This window comes from Macaca thibetana, chromosome 7, assembly GCF_024542745.1.
Source record: "Macaca thibetana thibetana isolate TM-01 chromosome 7, ASM2454274v1, whole genome shotgun sequence".
Lineage (NCBI taxonomy): Eukaryota > Metazoa > Chordata > Mammalia > Primates > Cercopithecidae > Macaca > Macaca thibetana.
In genome coordinates, this window is record NC_065584.1 from 109,568,373 (window position 1) to 109,588,274 (window position 19,902).

Here is a 19,902-nt window from a genome sequence, read left to right on the forward strand (position 1 = left end):
AACATTCATTGTGTGTGCTTGCAATGAATGAGGCTTTTAGTGAGATAATGTTTCTCCTGTAACCCAAGGCTTAGGTGGAGTAAAGTCTTGGCTCCAAGACTATTGGCCGAAATTCACCCCCGATATTCAACGTGGGTTCTTTTCTATTTCCCTAAGTGTCAGCTGGTCTGAGAAATAAAGGGAAAGAGTACGACAGAGAGATTTTAATGCTGGGTGTCCAGGGGAGACATCACATGTCGGCAGGTTCTGTGATGCCCCCTGAGCCATAAAACTAGCAAGTTTTTATTAGCAATTTTCAAAGGGGGAGGGAGTGTACAAATAGGGTGTGGGTCACAGAGATCACATGCTTCACAAGGTAATAAAATATCACAAAGCAAATGGAGGCAGGGCAAGATCACAGGACCACAGGATGGGGTGAAATTAAAATTGCTAATGAAGTTTCGGGCACACATTCTCATTGATAACATCTTATCAGGAGATGGTTTAAGAGCAGACAACCGGCCGGGCGCGGTGGCTCAAGCCTGTAATCCCAGCACTTTGGGAGGCCGAGACGGGCGGATCATGAGGTCAGGAGATCGAGACCATCCTGGCTAACACGGTGAAACCCCGTCTCTACTAAAAATACAAGAAAATTAGCCGGGCGAGGTGGCGGGCGCCTGTAGTCCCAGCTACTCGGGAGGCTGAGGCAGGAGAATGGTGTGAACCCGGGGGAGCGGAGCTTGCAGTGAGCCGAGATCGCGCCACTGCACTCCAGCCTGGGGCACAGAGCAAGACTCCGTGTCAAAAAAAAAAAAAAAAAAAAAAAAAAAAAAAAAAAGAGCAGACAACCTGTCTGACCAAAATTTATTAGGTGGGAATTTCCTCGTTCTAATAAGCCTGGGAGCACTACAGGACACCGGGGCTTATTTTATCCCTTTGTCTTCCACCATAAAAGACAGCCACCCCACAAGCAGCCATTTTAGAGGCCTACCCTCAGGGGACCATTCTCTTTCTCAGGGATGTTCCTTGCTGAGAAAAAGAATTCAACAATATTTCTCCTATTTGCTTTTGAAAGGAGAGAAATATGGCTCTGTTCTGCCAGGCTCACCGGCAGTCAGAGTTTAAGGTTATCTCCCTTGTTCCCTGAACATTGCTGTTATCCTGTTCTTTTTTCAAGGTGCCCAGATTTCATATTGTTCAAACACACATGCTCTACAATTTGTGCAGTTAATGCAATCATCACAGGGTCCTGAGGCAACATACATCCTCCTCAGTTTATGAAGATGATGGGATTAAGAGACTAAATTTAAAGACAGGCATAGGAAATCACAAGGGTATTGATTGGGGAAGTGATAAGTGTCCATGAAATCTTCACAATTTATGTTCAGAGATTGCAGTAAAGACAGGCATAAGAAATTATAAAAGTATTAATTTGGGGAACTAATAAATGTCCATGAAATCTTCACAATTTACGTACTTCTGCCATGGCTTCAGCAGGGCCCTCTGTTCGGGGTCCCTTACTTCCCACAACACAAGACAAGACAGAAGAGCCTTAAGGGGAAGGATCATGTCTTATGTTTATCTTGCATCCCTGATTCTCAGTGAGTTCCTTGGCTTGGACAGGCCTTGAGCAGAAAGTCTGTTTTTCGCTTGGCCCCCAGATGTGGCTTAAACCCCTGTGGCCATGACCAGAGGCAGAGGAGGGCACTGAGGACTCTTCTCCCCAGGCTTCCAGACAGGTGGATCTGGGAGGCCTGAGCTAATGGATGCACACCCAGTCCTCAGCCCCTTCTCAAGAGGGCTGTGGTGAAGATCAAATGTGCAAAGTGCAAGAAGAGGAAAATCCTTAATAAAAGTATAAATAGCTAATAATTAGGTGAAAAATGCTCTTACGTCTACTCCAAATAGAAAAGAGGGAAGTTTTCTCTTATCTGCAGGGCACAGTGCCTGGTACCCACTAAGCACTCAATGAATGTCAGCTTCATTCTTCTTTCTCCCAAATGAAATGTGAGGCAATGATCTAAGGAAGGGGGAACATGACAGGAGGAGGGGTGGGGCTAGGGAAGCAGTGGAAGAAGAGAGAAAGAAAAAAGAAGATGAGACCATTGCCCTTTAGAGTCAGGGGTAAGCCTTGGGTGACTCATCAATGTTAAAAGGGCCAAAATCCCAGTGGGAGGACGTCACCCTGGGACTGTCTGAAGCTCAAGGCACAGTGGAGGGGACAAGGCTTGGTGGGTCTCAGCTCTAGAGCAACATAACACTCACCAAGTTAAGTCACTCCGTCCCTGGGGGCTTTTTGTTTTTCTTCATTCTGAAAATAACAATATCTGCCCTGTGCACCTCATAGAGCTCCTCTGAGATGCCTTTTTAACGTTTTATGAAATTGGAAGAGATGATAAAATATTATGATCTGTTGTTGGGAGAGTAAACAACCGATGGTTTCCAGACAACAATGTAGCAAAATCTATGAAGGCATTGAAATAGGCATCTCCTTTAACCCAGCTAACCACTTCTGAGAACTTCTCCCGGGGAAACAGTCATGGGGAGCTAAAGGAATTCTGAGCAAAGATGCTCACAGCCTGTATATCAATAGTAGGGAAAATCTAGAAATAACACATGTCCAACAGAAATGTTATGGTGCTTCAGCCAGTAAGCAACCCTTAAAATGGTAAGTGCTTACTGAAAGAAAAAGACATTCTTCACATAGGGAGTTTAAAAAGCTTTAGAACCATAGAGTATAATTTAATATTTTCCAAGCATGTTTGGAAAGAGGGGCTTCACCATGGCCGACTGGAGCATCTGGTGCTCACCTCCTCCACAAAGAAGAACCAAAATAGCGAGTGGAGAGCCACACTCCAAATAGATCATCTAAGCGAGAACTCTGGAATTCACCGAGAAGTGACAGGCAACACCGGGGGCAAGAGAGGAGAGGGAGATGGTGCAGCTCGTGGGCCAGGATAGGCGGGAACTGGAGGGGCTCCCCATGTGGGGAAAGGGTAAGTCAGAGACCCTCAGGGGCCTGCATCCCACCCCAGACCCCTGCAGTCCCAGCCAGGGCAGACCCCCAGGCCCTAATGCAGGCAGCTGCCTGGAGACCGCGCGGTGGCGTGGAGCCAGAGGGAGCTCGCGCTGCCTCCCACACACCCTGAGTCCTAAGCAGCTTCCGCACAGCGCCGTTTTGAGCACACAGCCGGACCAGCCTGCAGCCAGCCCTGGGGCCCAGCAGCCCCCGATCTCCACACTGACGTCCACGCGGACATCCCCAGCCTGCAGCCACCACCATGGCTGCCTCCTGCCGCTGAGAACGAAGCGGGCGCTGCTGGCAGCCCCCTGCCGGCCCAGGAGGGGGCGCTGCTGAACACTGACAGGCGCGCGGAGGCCCGGCTCTCCCGCCCACAGCCGCCACCCAGGAGAAGAGCGTGCTCCCAGCTGCCGGCCCAGGAGGGGGCGCTGCTGAACATGGACAGGCGCGCAGAGGCCCGGCTCTCCCGCCCACAGCCGCCGCCCTGGTGGAGAACGTGCTCCCCAGCTGCCGGCCCAGGAGGGGGCGCTGCTGAACATGGACAGGCGCGCAGAGGCCCGGCTCTCCCGCCCACAGCCGCCCGGGTGGAGAACGTGCTCCCCAGCTGCCGGCCCAGGAGGGGGCGCTGCTGAACACTGACAGGCGCGCGGAGGCCCGGCTCTCCCGCCCACAGCCGCCCGGGTGGAGAACGTGCTCCCCGGCTGCCGGCCCACAGCCGCTTCCGTCTCCCCCACAGCACTGCCCTGGGGCCCGGGGATCTCCCAGCCCTCGCCCAGCACGGCCAGCCCTGCAGGCACCACCGTGGGGCCCTGAGGACGGGCTTGCCCTGACCCCCTCCCCCGCCAAAGAAACGAGACCGCTATCTCCCACCACATGGAGAAGTCAACTCGAGATGGATTAAAGCCTTTAACACAGGACCTGTTAGAACAAAACAGAGGAAACGTTTCAGGATCTTGGTCTCGGCCAAGGTTTTATGTCCGAGACCTCAAAAGTACAGATAACAGAAACAAAAATAGACAAATGGGACTCTGAAGTTGAAAAGCTTTTGCACAGCAAAGGAAACAACAAAATAAAGAGAAGCCCTGTTGAATGGGAGAAAATATCTGCAAACTATTCATCTGACAAAAAAAGAATATCCAGAATATACAAAAAACTCAAACAATTCAATGTAAAAAAAAAAAAAAACCCCAAATAATCCAATTAAAACGTGAGCATAGGACATGAATAAACATTTCTCAAAAGAAGACGTACAAATGACCAACAGGTATATGAAAAAACGCTCAACGTCAGTAATCATCAGGGAAATGCAAATGAAACCACCATGAGATGAGATGTCATAGTACACCAGTCAGAATGGCTAGCATTAAAAAGAAAAAAATAACAAGATACTGGCACAGATTTGAAGAAAAACTCTTATCCAGTGTTGGTGGGAGGATAAATTAGTACAGCTACTATGGAAAACAGTAGGGAGATTCCTCAAAAAACTAAAAATAGATCTACCCTACCTATGATCCAGTAACCCCACTACTGGGTATTTATCCAAAGGAAAGGACATCAGTATATCGTAAAGGATAATTGCATCTCCATGACTATCACAGGACTATTTGCAACAGCAAATATATAGAATCAACCTAAGTGTCCGAGAATGGGTGAATGGGCAAAAAGATGGGGAATACTATTCAGCCACAGAAAGTAATGAAATCCTGTCATTTGCAGGAACGTGAATGGAACTGGAGGTCATTATGTTAAGTGACATAGGCCAGGCACAGACAGACAAATACCACATGTTCTCACTCACATGTAGGAGCTTAAAAAGTTGATCTCCTGGAGGTAGAGAGTAGAATGACAGATATCAGAAGCTGAGAAGGGTGTGTGGGTGATAAGGATGAGGGCGAGGTACAGAGAGATTGGTTAATGGGTACAAACATACAGTGAGGTGGAATGATTAAGTTCTAATGTTCAGTAGCCGAGTAGGGTGACTATAGGTAACAATGGAGTATAAATTTCAAAACAGCTAGAAGAGAGCTCTTAAAATGTTCCCAACACATGGAAACGATAAATACTTGAGGTGATGGGCATCCTGAGCACCCTGACTGGGTCATTACACACCCTAGGCCTGCAGTCAAATATCACAGCTACCCAATAAATATGTACGAATATTATGTATCAATAGAAAATAAAAGTAAATACATAAATAAGAATTTGAAGGCTATACCTGAAAATATTATAGTATTCCCCTAGTTGGAATGTGTGATCATACAGATCTTATATTTTTTTGCAATGAGTTTATGTCTTTATTTGGGTAGAAACGGACACAGAGATATCTCTACAATATTATGTTATTGAAGTAGACAGCCCCACCCAGTAAGGAATTCCCTTTCTGCTATTCCAGATGGACAGGTGTGTAGGTGCCTTTTAAAATCACCTTCTATGGCAGGGAGCTCCCTTCCTCCCAGGGCCGCACCCTGTTCCCAGCCGCTCCTTCCCTGTCGCCTGTGTTTGTAGTCTCCCCGTGTCGCTGCCCTTCCATCTCCCTGACATGGTGGTGCTGCTCCCCTGTGACTCTCCTTTCCCCGGCTCCTGGCAGGCAGGTGGGAGTGGCTCGCCCAGCATCACACTGCAAGGTGACCTCTGACCCTCCCAGTCTGTCTCTGCCAAGCTGAGCTTGGACATTCCTTTGAGCACCTGAAGTCCCTTGACTCATTTTATCCTCAGACCTCATCTGCGCAGTCACATTGCCACCAGTGGCTGCCCAGCCACAGACAGCTAAGCCACCTTGACTGCAGTTTTGCAGGAAGTCAGAGGCACATCTAGTCCTTCCCAAAGCCTGTGCACAAAGTAGACATCCTCTGGTGGGCCTGCCCCCTGGGTCCCCATCCCTACTGGGCGTGCACCCCATTAGCCATCCCTCTTCCACCTTCTATATCTAGTCTTCCTTCATCCCTCCTATTTTCTCCCAGATCTATGCTCTTCTCAGGCATCCATAATCAAGTCACCGCCCTCCATTGCTAATAATCTCTCTTTCCTCTCACCAGCAATTAGATTAAAAGACCAGCTGTCCACACCTGGTCACTCTGATCTGCTGTAATCTGGTTTCAGTCTCCAGTGTCCTACTGAAGCCAGTTTGGTCATTAGTAAATGCATGTTTCAATAGATGTTCCTAGAGAGAACAGGGATGCTTGGTCAACAGTGTGCAAGTCCTGTGTGAGATGTGTGTCCCTGTATTAGGCTGTTCCTGCATTGCTGTAAGGAAACACCTGAGTCTGGGTAATACAGAAAGGTTTAATTAGCCCACAGTTTTGCAGACTGTACAAGAATGGCGCCAGCATCTGCTCAACTTCCAGCGAGGCCTCAAGGAGGTTTTAGTCATGGCAGAAGGCATTGTTGGTCAGAAACAATCCCATTCAAACAAATTGGTTTTGAAGCATTTTGCTTTTCTCTCCTATAAAATCCTCTAATTATTTTAAGTGAACATCTATTACTTTGTTTGTATTTCAGTTGAGTTGGAAGACAGAATAAGAATATTCTTTTCAAACGACTGTTTCAAAGCCAAGCAAACATGTAGACAGCCTCAAAGCAAGAAAAGGTGAAGAAACATAAAATATGAAGCTTAAATGGCTAAAAGAGATTGAGATTAACCAAAGTAACACATCAAACAATGGGGGAGTCATAGTCATCCTCAACCACAGCCCCAAATCTGTGGCCTTTCTCCCCCACGCTCGTCTGCACTGATTTCTGTGGCTTGGGACTCCCTGTGCTCTGATCCTCTCAGCAGGTCCTGCTCCCCCTCCTTCTGCGGACTTCAGCTCTATATCCTCCGTGACACGGGAACCCTTGGCCCCATTAAGCATCTGGTGGACCTCTGCAGGTGGCTTGTCATAGTTCCATTATGTTTATGAGAACTATGGTTTAGTGTTAACACTTTCCTATTTTCCTTTATCACTATAATTTGAAACAACTAGCAAGGAAAAGTGTCTGCAAACAAACACAGCCGGGCAGTCACTGTGAAGCTTCTTCTTGGGACTAATGCTCAAAATCTTAAGGAAATTGAACACTTAAACAAAGGATTCTTAGGGAAGCAATTTTACTTCTGTGCAGAGGGGTGCTTCTCTTTGGCCAGTCGCCGTGAGAACGCACCTGAACAAAGGGGCGTGAGAGCCTTTATTCTTGACGCAAGTCCTGCCTCTGTTCTTTTTCCTCATTGGCCAGGGTTGGGCTGTACAATCTAAACTAATCTTGGTTGGCTAAATATTTGAAGTTTTCTTCAGATGAGGTGGGCACTTAAGGGAGAGAGGGGAGAGGAGAAGGGGTGTCTGCAATGAGCTAGAGAGCTAGTCTTCTTCCCAAATAAGGAAAGGGATGTGAGCTGGCACTGCTAAGCCTGGTACTGTGGCGTGTCCACGCGTGTAACAAAGGCAGAAAAGAGAAAAAGGAAAAGGGGCGGGGTGGTACTATGAATTAAAGAATAAAGGATTGATCAGGCTATTTGAAGAGAAACCTCATCATATCCCACATTCTTAAAGGGGTTGTTGGCCAGTAAGCAGCGTGTTCCTTGACCAGCTATGGACAGGAGCAAAAACACAATTGTCTTAGTTTGCTTTCTTTTGCTATATTAGGCCGCTCTTGCATTGCTATAAAGAAATGCGTGAGACTGGGTAATTTCTAAAGAAAAGAGGTTGCATTGGCTCACAGTTCTGTAGGATTACAGGAAACATGGTGCTGGCATCTGCCTGGCTTCTGATGAGACCCCAGGAAGCTTACAATCATGGCGGAGGGCAAAGAGAAAGCTGGCGTGTCACATGGCAGGAGCAGGAACAAGTGAGAGAGGGTGGGAGATGACACACACACACATTTTTTTTTTCTTTTTTTGCTCTTGTTGCCCAGACTGGAGTGCAATGGCATGATCTCAGCTTACCACAACCTCTGCCTCCCAAGTTCAAGCGATTCTCCTGCTTCAGCCTCCCGAGTAGCTGGGATTACAAGCATGTGCCACCACGCCCAGATGCCACACACTTTTAAACAACTAGATCTCATGAGAACTCACTCACTGTCACAAGAACAGCACCAAGAGGATTGTGCTAAACCATTCATGAGAGATCCATGCCCCAACCCAATCACCTCCCCCCAGGCCTCACCTCCAACACTGGGGATTGCAATTCATCATGAGATTTGGGTGGGGACACAGATCTGAAATATATCAGTTGCTTATAACAATACCTGAGACTGGGTAATTTATAAAAAAAGAAATTTATTTCTTACAGTTCTGAGGCTGGGAGTTCCGTGGTTGAGGGGCTGCCTTTGGTAAGGGCTCCTTGCTGTGGGGACTCTGCAGTCTTGAGGGGGTGCAGAGTGTCACACGGCACAGGGCTGAGTGTGCTAACAGTCTAGGTAGGGTCTTTCTTCACCTTTTATAAAGCCCCACATTCATGATAACTCATCAATCCACTAACTCATTAATCTGTTAATCCATCAATGGATTAATCCATTTGCAAGCGCGGAGCCCTCATGATCCAGTCACCTCTCAATACTGCCACATTGGGGATTACATTCAACATGAATTTTGAAGGGACCAAACTTGCAAACCATAGCATTGATCTTTAGGAGAGAGTTTGAGACAGGAATTGGCACTTTCTCTATGAAGGGCCAGAAAGCAAATATTTTAGGCTCTGCAGACCACACATGTTTCCATGGTGACCATTGACTGCTGCCACAGTGAGAAAGCATCATAGATGTAAATGAATGGGTGTGGATGTCCTTCTATAAAACTGACACTGAAGTTTGAATTTCACGTAATTTTTAATGTGTCATGAAGTATTCTTCTTTTGATGGTTTCTCAACCATTTGAAAATGTGAAAATCATTCTTAGTTCGAAGCTGCATGCCAACAGAAAGGAGCTGGATTTGGCCGTGGGGAGACATTTGCTGTGCACACTAGAGAAGCTGGGAACGCCTTGCCTGCAGCCCTCCCCAGGCGGCCCTAGCCCCTTCCTAGGTGGGGTGCTTTCTTCTCACACTCCAGACATACAGAGGGCCTCAGTCCATGTCCAGAGAACATACACGTGCTGAGCCCTGAGCCTCTCCTGCCTTATCTCTCCCCAGCGGAGAGCAATGCCCCACCTTTCACTCAAGCGGCCTTCCCTTGCTCTTGTTTTGGCCCGTCCCTTCCCTGCGGGCACACATGCAGGCTTTCAGGCTGTCCTGTGAGATCACTGCAGGCTCAGTGGGCTACTCACTTACTGTGCTTATTAGCCTAGTGGAAAACTTGAATTCAATTACATTTTTGCTTGTCTTAACCCAACTGTAGAAACCAAAGTCACACCTGCCCCAGGTAACATTTGAATTTTAGCAAATACCTTTCAGGCCTTCAAATTGGAGCTAGTGGCCAGGCTAATTAAGGGGTACTTTGTGATAGCTTTATCCACCCTTAGAAAAATAAGCTGCTGAAGGTAGCTCCTGAGGCATCTAGAAAGGAAGCTCTTTAAGCCATCACACTTGGTTGAATGCTCATCTACCAACCGGGCTGGCAGCAAAGTGAAAATCCAGGTGCTAATTATAGACCATTTCTATTTCTGCTGCCAAGAAATGACTCATCTTTTCACGCTTCATGATGGGAATGACGGACAACAAAATATTCCTCTCTAAAATACTTGGGATGGTTGAGCTAAAAAAGAAGGTTGAGGCGCAAGGCACATTCTGCCTTCTGCCGCGCGCTCTGCCTTTCTCACCTAAAGTCAGGCCCCTTTGCAACGCTTGCTCACCAGCTCAGAAAGAAAGCTCAGAGATGGTGGCGCCAGAGGCTCCAGGAGCAGACTTCACTCTCCCCACAGATCTACCTTCTTGCATCTTCCTGCCTTTCGGAAACCTGGAGCAACTTTCATCTTTGTCTTGTTGCTGTATAGGAGTTACGGCTCTTTGTTCTCATACTGTTTAAGCAAAGCCCCCGAACCAATGCCTTGAGAGAGAGAGACTTTTGGAACTCTCCAGCATGATGCATGCAGTGTCTGACAGTAAGCTTCTGTTGTTTTTTGTTGTTGTTGTTGGTTATTCCAACTTTCATTTTCAGGAGAGTGTCTCAACTAAGAATGTAAAAAGGGAAGGAAAAGAAATTATATTTTCTTGCCTACAAGAGCATGGGCTTTTCTATAGATATTTGGCTACAAAAACCCCAGATAATTCCAGCCGGTGTCCTGGGTCTTTGAAGCATCAGTGACCAAACCTGTGGCAGGTGCATCTAGCACCATGCTCGGCTGTTTCTAATGATCCCCTGTAAGTGTCCTGTGTAAAGGAAGAGGCATGGTCTGCATGTGACCAGAGCTCTCACACATGAATGAGCCAGTGTATTTACATGATTCTTATTTGTTTCTAAACATTATGATCCTCCTAGAGAGAACTGAACAGAGAGCATAGGCAGCATCTACCCAATACCATGACACTCTCATCCACTCATGTGGATGGGATTGTGTCTGTGTATGTGTGCGAGCATAACACCAGCTCTCTGTCTTTTAACCCAGGGGCCAAAAGTGTTTCATTGATCAAGCGAGAAAGTGCCAAACCCTTGAAGCAAGGCGTGGCCATGGCCAATTTCCAGGCATTTCTTTAGTGGGTTGCTCTCTGTTCCTTTCTACATCAGGTTGTTGTTCATGAGTTGTTTGTGTTTCCATCGTTTGTCAAAGATTTTACTTATATGTAGTCCAATTCCTGTTAGGAAGGGGAAGGAATTTGCTCAGGAAAACACCATGGCGATGCTTGGGATGCAGATGAGCTACAATATCACGGTCAGCCACAGAAGAGGTCAGCCATGGAAGAGGTCAGCACAGAGGAGGTCAGCCACGGAGGAGGTCAGCCACATAGGAGGTCAGTGACAGAGGAGGTCAGCCACAGAGGAGGTCAGCCACGAAGGAAGTCAGTGACAGAGGTCAGCCGAAGAGGAGGTCAGCAACAGAGGAGGTCAGTGACAGAGGAGATCAGCCACAGAGGAGATCAGCCACAGAGGAGGTCAGCCACAGAGGAGGTCAGTGACAGAGGAGGTCAGCCACAGAGGAGGTCAGTGACAGAGGAGGTCATCCACAGAGGAGGTCAGCCACAGAGGAGGCAAATATATTTCTATGGGAGGAGGGGATTGCAGATCAGAAATTGGAGACAGTGGAAGAGAGGGAGGAAGAGAAGGAGATGATTAAGAGAGTTGAAATGGCATTTAGAGGAAGTGTGACCAGTGTGTGATTTAATAGGTATCCCCATCTTCCAGATCTGCTGTAAAGAATAAAAATTGACTACACACATCAAGGATTTAGGTTATTTTTCTTGTGATGGTGAAGGGAAAATTAAATAAAATCAAAGGAAAGGACAGCATTCCACACCTGGTGAGACAGAGTGCAGAAGAGGCAGTGTGTGGTCGAGAACTTGGAGGGAGTTAGCGGGAGGGGAAACTGCAAGCTGGGTGTGTGCCTGGCATCTAAAGGCAGAGGAAAAGAGGCCCAGAATCCAGGTGCTGGCCGAGGATCACAGCAGAGCTGGCATTAGCAATCCACAGGTGTGTTCAGAAGAGAGGTGACATCTTTCCGTTGCAGCAGGAGTGGGCTAAGGAACCCACTGCCTCTCCTCCACCCCCGGGCTGAGGCTGGACATTTGCTGGGCTGCGCTTTGGGAGCCTCTCTCTGCCATGAGCTTCCTGACATCATTGCATGAGAAATGTCATCTGTCTCTCCAGGAGGAGTCGGGCTTGGCTGTCTAAAACCATCCTCCCCAACAGGAGGCAGTATTACTACTGGGATGGGCCAGGGCTGGACTTGTTTCCTTCCTGCCTCCAGCTTCCTTGCTATCAGGCCCCATTCTCCAGTCTACCGTCTTGCAGCTGGTCCAGGCCAGGGTATTGCCCAAGGTTGGCAGGGGATCAGCTGGCTCTTGGGGACCCTAGGCACAGGTGTGTAGCCAGCGCACCTCTGGCCATGTCCCCACCAAAGGCCTGCTCACCTGGGACAGATCTGTTCTTCCCCAAGGCTGTGAGAATTAAGGAATCTCCTGAACAAGAAAAATTCATCTTGGATAGAGGAAGAGGAATCAGCTCACTTGAGCAAGCATTCTAACTATCTGAGGGGGCAAAACGTGGATGAAATGACCAACTGCTATTCCAAATCCACAGAAAAGATAGGGCAAATGAGTCTGAAGCCTTAAAAGAACAAGCCCCAGGGCAGAACGTGTTAACCAGAAAAGTAATTTTGTACTAAGGGAGGGTCTAGAGATCCTTTAGAACAATGAAGAAGAACACTCGCCGTAATGTGTTCTAAGATGAAGATGTGAAAGCCTTAAGTATTGGAGGGTACTTTGCAAGGGCAGGGTTGTCAGTGTCAGTGGGGTCCTCAGGTGGGAGATGGCCAGAGGAGAAGACTCACAGAACATCGGGCAAGCCCCATGCTGGCACGGAGACTGCACACACTGCAGCCCTCCATGGAGGACGGCTTGCTCCCTTCCCAGCTGGGACATGATTCCTTCAGACTGGAAATATTTTCAAGAAACTTAAGTAGTAACATGTGAATGCTGAAAAGCCTGCATCTTTGAATAGCTCCAGGTGGCACGTGCAGTTGCAACTTACATTTTCTGGCAAGTTATAGGAACCCGGATTGTATCATGCCTCCATATTCTCTCTGTATTGTTTTAGGTTCAGTGCAGCCTGAGGCCATGATGAGGCAGATTCCTGGGATTCACTTGGCTGTTTATTTTATTCACTGTCACTGAATCCCACTTAAATGCATAAAATCATTTTGAAACCTAACTCTCCTTTCCTGAAGTACTCCAATGAACTTTTCTACTTAAAATCCACAAAGTAAGAATGAAAATGGTGCATTGCATATTGGGAGTGTTCCCTGAAGTCTGAGCGGATACTTGTGGTCAAGCCAGAGAAAAACTGGGAAGCTGGAAGAAAATGGTGTTACCACAGTGGATGGGAAGCCGACCTGGCAGTCAATGTAAGATTGGCAATGCTGCGGCAACAGGGAAACTCAAACCCAACGGCTCCATGAAACAAAAGGCATTTCTCACCCTAACAGAAGTTGTGTCAGGTTTGTGTGACTCTCTAAGATGCTGTTATCTCTGCAGTGATTCAGTGACCCTGTCATGACATCATCTGGAACATATGCCTTCCTCAGTCACTGTGGTGGGGAAGAGATGGCGTGGTGAACTATCCAGAAATGATGCACAGTACCTCAGTTCACATCTTATCTGTCAAAGCAAATCATATGACACAATAGAGTCTAAAAGAGGGAAAGAAGAAGAGCCCTGGCGTGTGCCTGGTGAGCATTACCTGATGTTGGTGAGCATTAGTGATGCCTACTGCACCTTGATAATACGGAGTCGTGCTTGGGCGTGAAATGCCATGCAATCCTGATACCACTGTGTGAACGTCGGTTACTTCAGTACCTAGCACAATGAACAGTACATTGAAGTGGGCAAGTCCTAAGCTCGGATTGAAGTAGACGAAGGAAAAGTGATGGCTCCATCATCTGTATTAACTGAGATACTTCAGGCAAATTACTTAACTTCTCTGGGCTTCCATTTCTAAAATATATAATAAGGATGATAAAAGTAGCACTTGCCCCTGAGGGCTCTGGTGAGGCTTAAACGAGATGGTGTGTAATGCCAGCCCCACTACTTTCACCCGTCTAGCCCCGGCTGTCTGTGTAGAGTGATGCAGCTGGTTAGGCTCTAGCCCAGTGATTTGTATTTCACATCTGCTGCTTCAGAGACCCGAACTCTAGGAAGAACCAGAAAAATACTCTGAAAGACAAAGGACCTTCGTATTGGAAAACAGTAGGTGGCTTTTTTAGCTGGGAAATGCATAGACAAATAGAACCACGATGGAAGATCACTGGGACAGTCTTGGAATCTTAGACTACGAGCCCCTGGAGGACGAACCTGCATCCTTAGTATCTAGAGGAGTGTCTGGAACTGGGAGGCCCATAGCTGCCTGTGCACTCGAGTCCTCTGTGGACCTGCTCTGCCTTCTCATTCTCCTGTCGACACAAGTGTTAACCAGGAAACTTAATTTAATACCACTAGATGCTGACCATAAAGACAGCTGGTTTCTCTTCTTCTAATGTGGAAACTGAATTTTGCTCACCAACTAGTCATTGCTTATGGCAGATGCAAACACTTAAAGCCTTTCATACGTGGGCAAATTCACCCATTTCCCAGGTCTTTATATGGACACCACAACATGCCAGGCATGGGCTAGGGGCTCACGACGTGGAACAAACTCAATGACCCCACGCCACGGAATTCATAGCCTGGGGGAGGAAGCAAGTATTTACATAGAGGATAAAACACAGAGACTGAGAAATTGTAACTATGATTCTCCAGTCTCCAGAGCTGTCAGCAACACATTTCTGTTGCTTATAAGCTGCCCAGTTTATGGAATTTCGTTATAGGGGCCTGAATGGACGAAGACACATGTAACACCAGATACAGTGTGATTCGATTCAGTAGCATCTAGATTCTTCTGATCAGGCATGCCTGATAATGCACCTGTACGCCCTGTAAACTGTTTTTGATGATGAGCTTTTAATTCATGCATATGCACGTGTTTACAAATTATAAACGTATGCTATTGTGACCAGATTTCTCACCAGCAGGAATGTCCCACTGGGTGGGTGGTCTTACCTCCCTGGGATCCAGCACCCCACTCTGGAGATGCTCCCCTAATAGTGTCCTGCCCAAGTTTTGTGTTATTAAACTAGATGGGAGGGGAGGGTGTCTGCGGGGTTCTCCAGTAAAGAGGCAGGAGTTGGACTGGTCTTTGTGATTCCTGGGCTGGCCAGAAAAGTGAAGGACAAATGGACTCAATGATCAGTAATGGCAAAAGACTGAAGTGCGGGGATGTATGTGAGGTCCAAGACCATGCTTCTGGCCAGATGGGAATGTGGAGGAGGTCCACACTGGTCATGCTGTGTGCTGAGGGCCCTGGGCTCTGTGGAGAGCAATGGGGCAGCCAGGCAGGGAGTGGCCAGCTCCCTGCACTCTTCCCATCACAACTGTGTGACCTGTCAAACGTCTGCGTTTGATGCCATCCTCCCTGGCCAGACACAGTCTAAAGCCCCCACCCCAGCTCTTGCAGCTGCCCCTGTCCACACCTCCTCCAGCCTCCCTAACTCAGGAGAATGATCCCCCAATAACCCAGTAACGTGTGCCGCAGGAAGCTATTTACCCTTTCTTCTAGGGGAAGGGAAGCTGGGGGAATGAATAGGCCCAATACTCAGACAATGATTCCTAAGAACAAAGGTTGTTTTATGCAGATAAAGTCCTCCAGGAAGACTCTAAGAACTTCCCTGGAGAGAATAGATGGTTAAGTCTGTCTAGGAGCAGGGAGGACTCCCGGTCTCTTCTCCTCTTTGATGGTTGATCTTTCTGGGTTATTTGATAAATCCCTAGGGAGGGGGTTTAAGACAATTGCATTGTTTTGGAAAGAAGCTTTTTTGGTCAAACAAAGAAATTGCAGAGGGAGGCCCTCCCTGTGCTTAGGGGTGGAGGACCAGACAAGGTCAGAGGGACTTTGGTTCTGAGGCAGCTTCTAAGGCCTCTCAGTGTCAAAGCACAGGTCCTCAGGGTATCACTTTCTCAGCCCAACACTGCCCTGGTGGATATCTCAGCTCCGCTTCTAGGTAACTTTCGAGTACCTCACAGTTTATGACCAGCTACAAATGGTCTCTGGAAACACGTTGGAAGTGCACAGAGAAGCCCCTCCAAGCCGCCTGCAGCGGACACCCCACTGTGTGCCAGTCTTAGGTGTCACTGCAGAAGAGCACAAGAACTTGAGAGCCCTGTACCCTGGTGAGAGCAATTTTCCTCCTGGAATAAAGGATTTCTTACAGAGAGCTGGCAGGGCGATGTGAGAAAGCTCTATCTGCCAGGTTTGACAGCTAGGTAATTTCAAATCGAAATTTCAGATTTGGCCTTCACTTGTCTTTCCTTTGAAATTTCCACTGCATGTCCCAGACATTTATTGAGTCCACTTGTCAGCTTGGGTGAAAAATACTGCCTACCCATCACTTTCTGATTCTTCCTTTCAGCTAAGACTGAAAGCCACTAATGGGCCATTACCTGAAAGTACCGTGAAGGGTGAGCTTGTCCTTGGGAAATAAACCTCTGGTGTGAATTATTCCACTTGCATCTGACCAGCGTCAACACTGATGGCCTGTGGAGTGGGTAGGTTTGTATCCACTCAATAGTCTAATTACATTCCACAAATGTTGATATCCTTTCCTTTGCTATCTCTGCAAATGTAAGCATCTGTAGTTCCTGTTTCTCTTTTCAGTCTACAGAATATTATTATTTTTTCCCTTTCTTTACAAGCAAGAGCCCAAATGAATTTACTAGAGCTGACTGGCTCCAGTTCTTTTGGAACAAATGCTAAGTATAACAGGATCAGAACTAAGCACAAACAATTTAAAAGGATGTTTGATAGAAATGTTTTCAAAATTATGCTGTAAAAACTAGGTGGAGTTCACAGTTACGGATATAGTTTTGTCTGTAGAGGACAGGATCAAGTTTTACAGATGTGTTGGTGAAAAGACTAAAACTCTGTAAAATTGAAGAGATGTATTCTGAGCCAAATACGAGTGACCCATGGCCTGTGATACAGCCCTCAGGAGATGTTGAGAACACGTGCCCACGGTGGTCAGGTTACAGCTTGGTTTTATATGCTTTAAAGAGACAAAAATCATCAGTCAGTACATGTAAGGTATATATTGATTTGGTCTGAAAAGGCTGGAAAACCTGAAGTGGAGGCTTCCAGGTCATAGGTAGATTCAAAGATTTTCTGATTGGCAGTTGGTTGAAAGAGTTAAATTAATGTCTAAAGACTTAGAATCAATAGAAAGGAATGTCTGGGTCAAGATAAGGGGTTGTGGAGACCAAGGATTTATTACGCAGATGAAGCCTCCAGGTAGCAGGTTTCAGAGAGAGTAGATTGTAAATGTTTCTGATCAGACCTAAAGAGTCTGTCTTATCAGCAGTTCAAAAAAGGAGGAGGGTGTAGTGAGACGTGTCTGGCTTCCCCTTCCTCTTATGACCCAAACTAGTTTTTCAGGTTTACTTTGGAATGCCCTTGGCTGAGACGAGGGGTCTGTTTAGATGGTTGAGGGACTTAGAATTTTATTTTTGGTTTACAGATGGGACTTCAGCATATACACAGAAAATTGGTCTAGCATATGACTGTTTACTGCAATGGCACCTTTATTTATTATGTCTCATGCAACAAGACCTTCTTTTGCAGAGCCTAAGCTTGGCTCACAGCAGGTCATGTGACGTGATGCTGGGAAGGTCGGGGGTTTGATTTCAAAGCTGCTGCCAGGAGAAGAACCACTTTTATGGGATGCAGTATGAGTATTGGGGGAAAGATAGGTAGATGTAGGCACAAAGAAGAAGACAGGCATGCGTAGAGTACAAGTGAGGGCTTTGCAGATGCACGTCAACCAGGTGCAAAGCTGGTGAGCTTTGTACAGCTCTGCCAGCTGAGGCCAGGGAGTTACAGGGCATCTCAGCCCACACGTGGGGTCACAGGTGTACACACGGATTTGTATTCTAACCCCGAGTTTCTTGCAGGTAACAGTTTCTATGAATATGCTAGCACTTGGGAAAAACAGGAGGTCATGGCAGATTATATTTGTAACCAGAATTTCTTGCAAGTAATTTAGTTTCTATGAATATGTGCATTAACCTTGAAATAAAAACTGGGGATACAGATGAATATCATCTACTAAGAAAACCTTGGCTACGAGAATTTTTATCTCTTTTCTTCCGTAGGTCCACCTGCTGTTCTTTCTCAGAACAGATGTCAAAGCATCAAAATGAACAATGTTGCGTTAGTTGGGGGTGGTTTGCACCTTCTAAACTGCCTCGCTTCCGCCTTTCCACCACCTCTTTCTAAAGCCTCCCTCCCCTCACACAAATAGCTGGCTCGGTAGTTGATAAGTAAAAAGCTTGCAGTTACCTTGAAATTCATAAAGCAGGGATGTCAGAGTTTACAAAAGACCATAAAGCATATGGAAAATTCCTTTTATTCTTGGGGCTTGTTATGCTCTACGAGGTTACCTGGAACACTGCGTTGGCCAATACTGAACTATTGCTTCTTGGAGAAACACGGGGTCTGGTGCCTGCAGGTCTTTGGTTACAGCATTTTGTCAAGCAGTCAATGCATAACCTTTTGTGAGTGTGTTTCTGTGGAAGGACCCTATATTTAACCTAGAGATACTGTTGATTCGTTAGGATTGAACTCGCCTCCAACAGCACTATAACTTGTGCCTGCATGAAGCTTGTCTGACACTTGTATTTTTTCCATGAGGCACATACCAGGCTTGAGCTTAGGAGCGCTAGCCAGCACTTCATCCCCATGTTTGGGGCCATTTTAAACAGAAAAATCACTACCAAAAAGCACAAAAGTGCAAGAAACACGGCACCACACAGACCGTGGAAAGGACGTTTGTTTACAGCAGGAGACAGAAAGCAGGCCTTGTGCTGCCTCAGCTGGGAACGTGCCCACTGGGCAATTCAAATTCTTTGCCACTTCGTGTGTGTCCTCAGAAGACTGTGAAAGTGCTGCCAGCATTGATTTTTGGGGCTACAAATACATCCTAGTGTGCAGGCCAGTTTGCAAAGATGGAGTCTGAATATAGTGCATATGACTATATTTACTACTTGCTACCTTAGTCTGAGCTCTATAACAAAATACCTGAGGCTGGGTAATTTGCAAGAACAGAAATGTCTCTCTCACAGTTCTGGGGGCTGTAAAGTCCAAGAAGCAGGTGCCGGAAGGTTTGGAGTCTGGTGAGGGCTGCTTCATCGATGGCATCCCCTCTCAGCTGCATCCTCACACTGTGGAAGGCGGAGGAGCAGAAAGGGCCTAAGCTGGTTCCCTCCAGCTCTTTCTAAAAAATAAGGTGCTAATGCATGCAGGGCTTAAAACCTAGATGACAGGTTGATAGGTGCAGCAAACCACCATGGCACACGTATATCTATGTAACAAACCTGCACGTTCTGAACATGTATCTCGGAACTTATATTAAAATAAAATAAAGAAAAAAGAATAAGGTGCTAATCCATGTTTGATGGTAGAATCCTCAGGACTTCATCACTTCCGCAAAAGGCCCCACTTCTTAATACCACCATGATGGAAATTAAGTTTCAACCTGAATTTTGGAGGGGACACCATCATTGAAACCAAAGCACTTGCTAACAACTGATCTTCCCAAAGAGTGTCCAAGAATATCAGTTCTCTCAAGGATCGTACCCAACTCAAGGTAGTATTCTACTTTGGATGGGGTGGTCTATTTTCGTCTCTTTTTCAGATAAGCAAATTCTATTTTAGTTCTCATAGTGAATGGGGGCTGATCTCTCCCAGGGTCTCCTTGATTCAGCCTCTTCGCCGCACACTCCTATTTCTGGCCTGAAATTCTTTTGAGGTTGAAGCGGACAGACCAGGTTTCCTCTCTTTTGATTGAAGGATGGAAAGGCTGATGACACACACGCCGGGTGACAGCAGAGCAGCTCTGCACAACGGCTGAGGCTGGCCGCAGCTCTGACGAGCATGTTCTGGACTTCGGCAAGCTACGGAACCTCCCTGTGCCTCAGTTTAGCCACTTGTAAATGGATGGATAATAAATAGCACTGTCAGTCAACAAGGAATCCGGACTTCGGTAAGGAGAGACTTTATCCAAAGGACCAATGCCATTGAGGAAGGGGCTGTTGCTGTGGGGGACGCGTGGACCATTAGACCTGCACCTGTGGCAAAGGCCGGAAAGAAAGGGATTCTCTTTAATAGGAAGGGGTAGGTACGGCTGGAAAGAACAGGATGCGGCGGGAGGAGTGAGTGTCATGACAGACGAGCGGGAAATGTTCTCAGCGGGCAGGAAGGAG

The 19,902-nt window shown here is 46.9% G+C and overlaps 1 long non-coding RNA gene across 1 annotated transcript in view; it reads left to right on the forward strand.

Moving 5' to 3' along the window:
• The first annotated feature begins 821 nt into the window (after positions 1 to 821).
• Positions 822 to 19,902, forward strand: part of LOC126958106 (uncharacterized) — a 28,393-nt gene continuing 9,312 nt past the window's right edge. The window contains exon 1 of the long non-coding RNA XR_007727102.1: positions 822 to 19,682. This is a non-coding gene — a long non-coding RNA (uncharacterized LOC126958106). The remainder of the gene's footprint in view (positions 19,683 to 19,902) is intronic.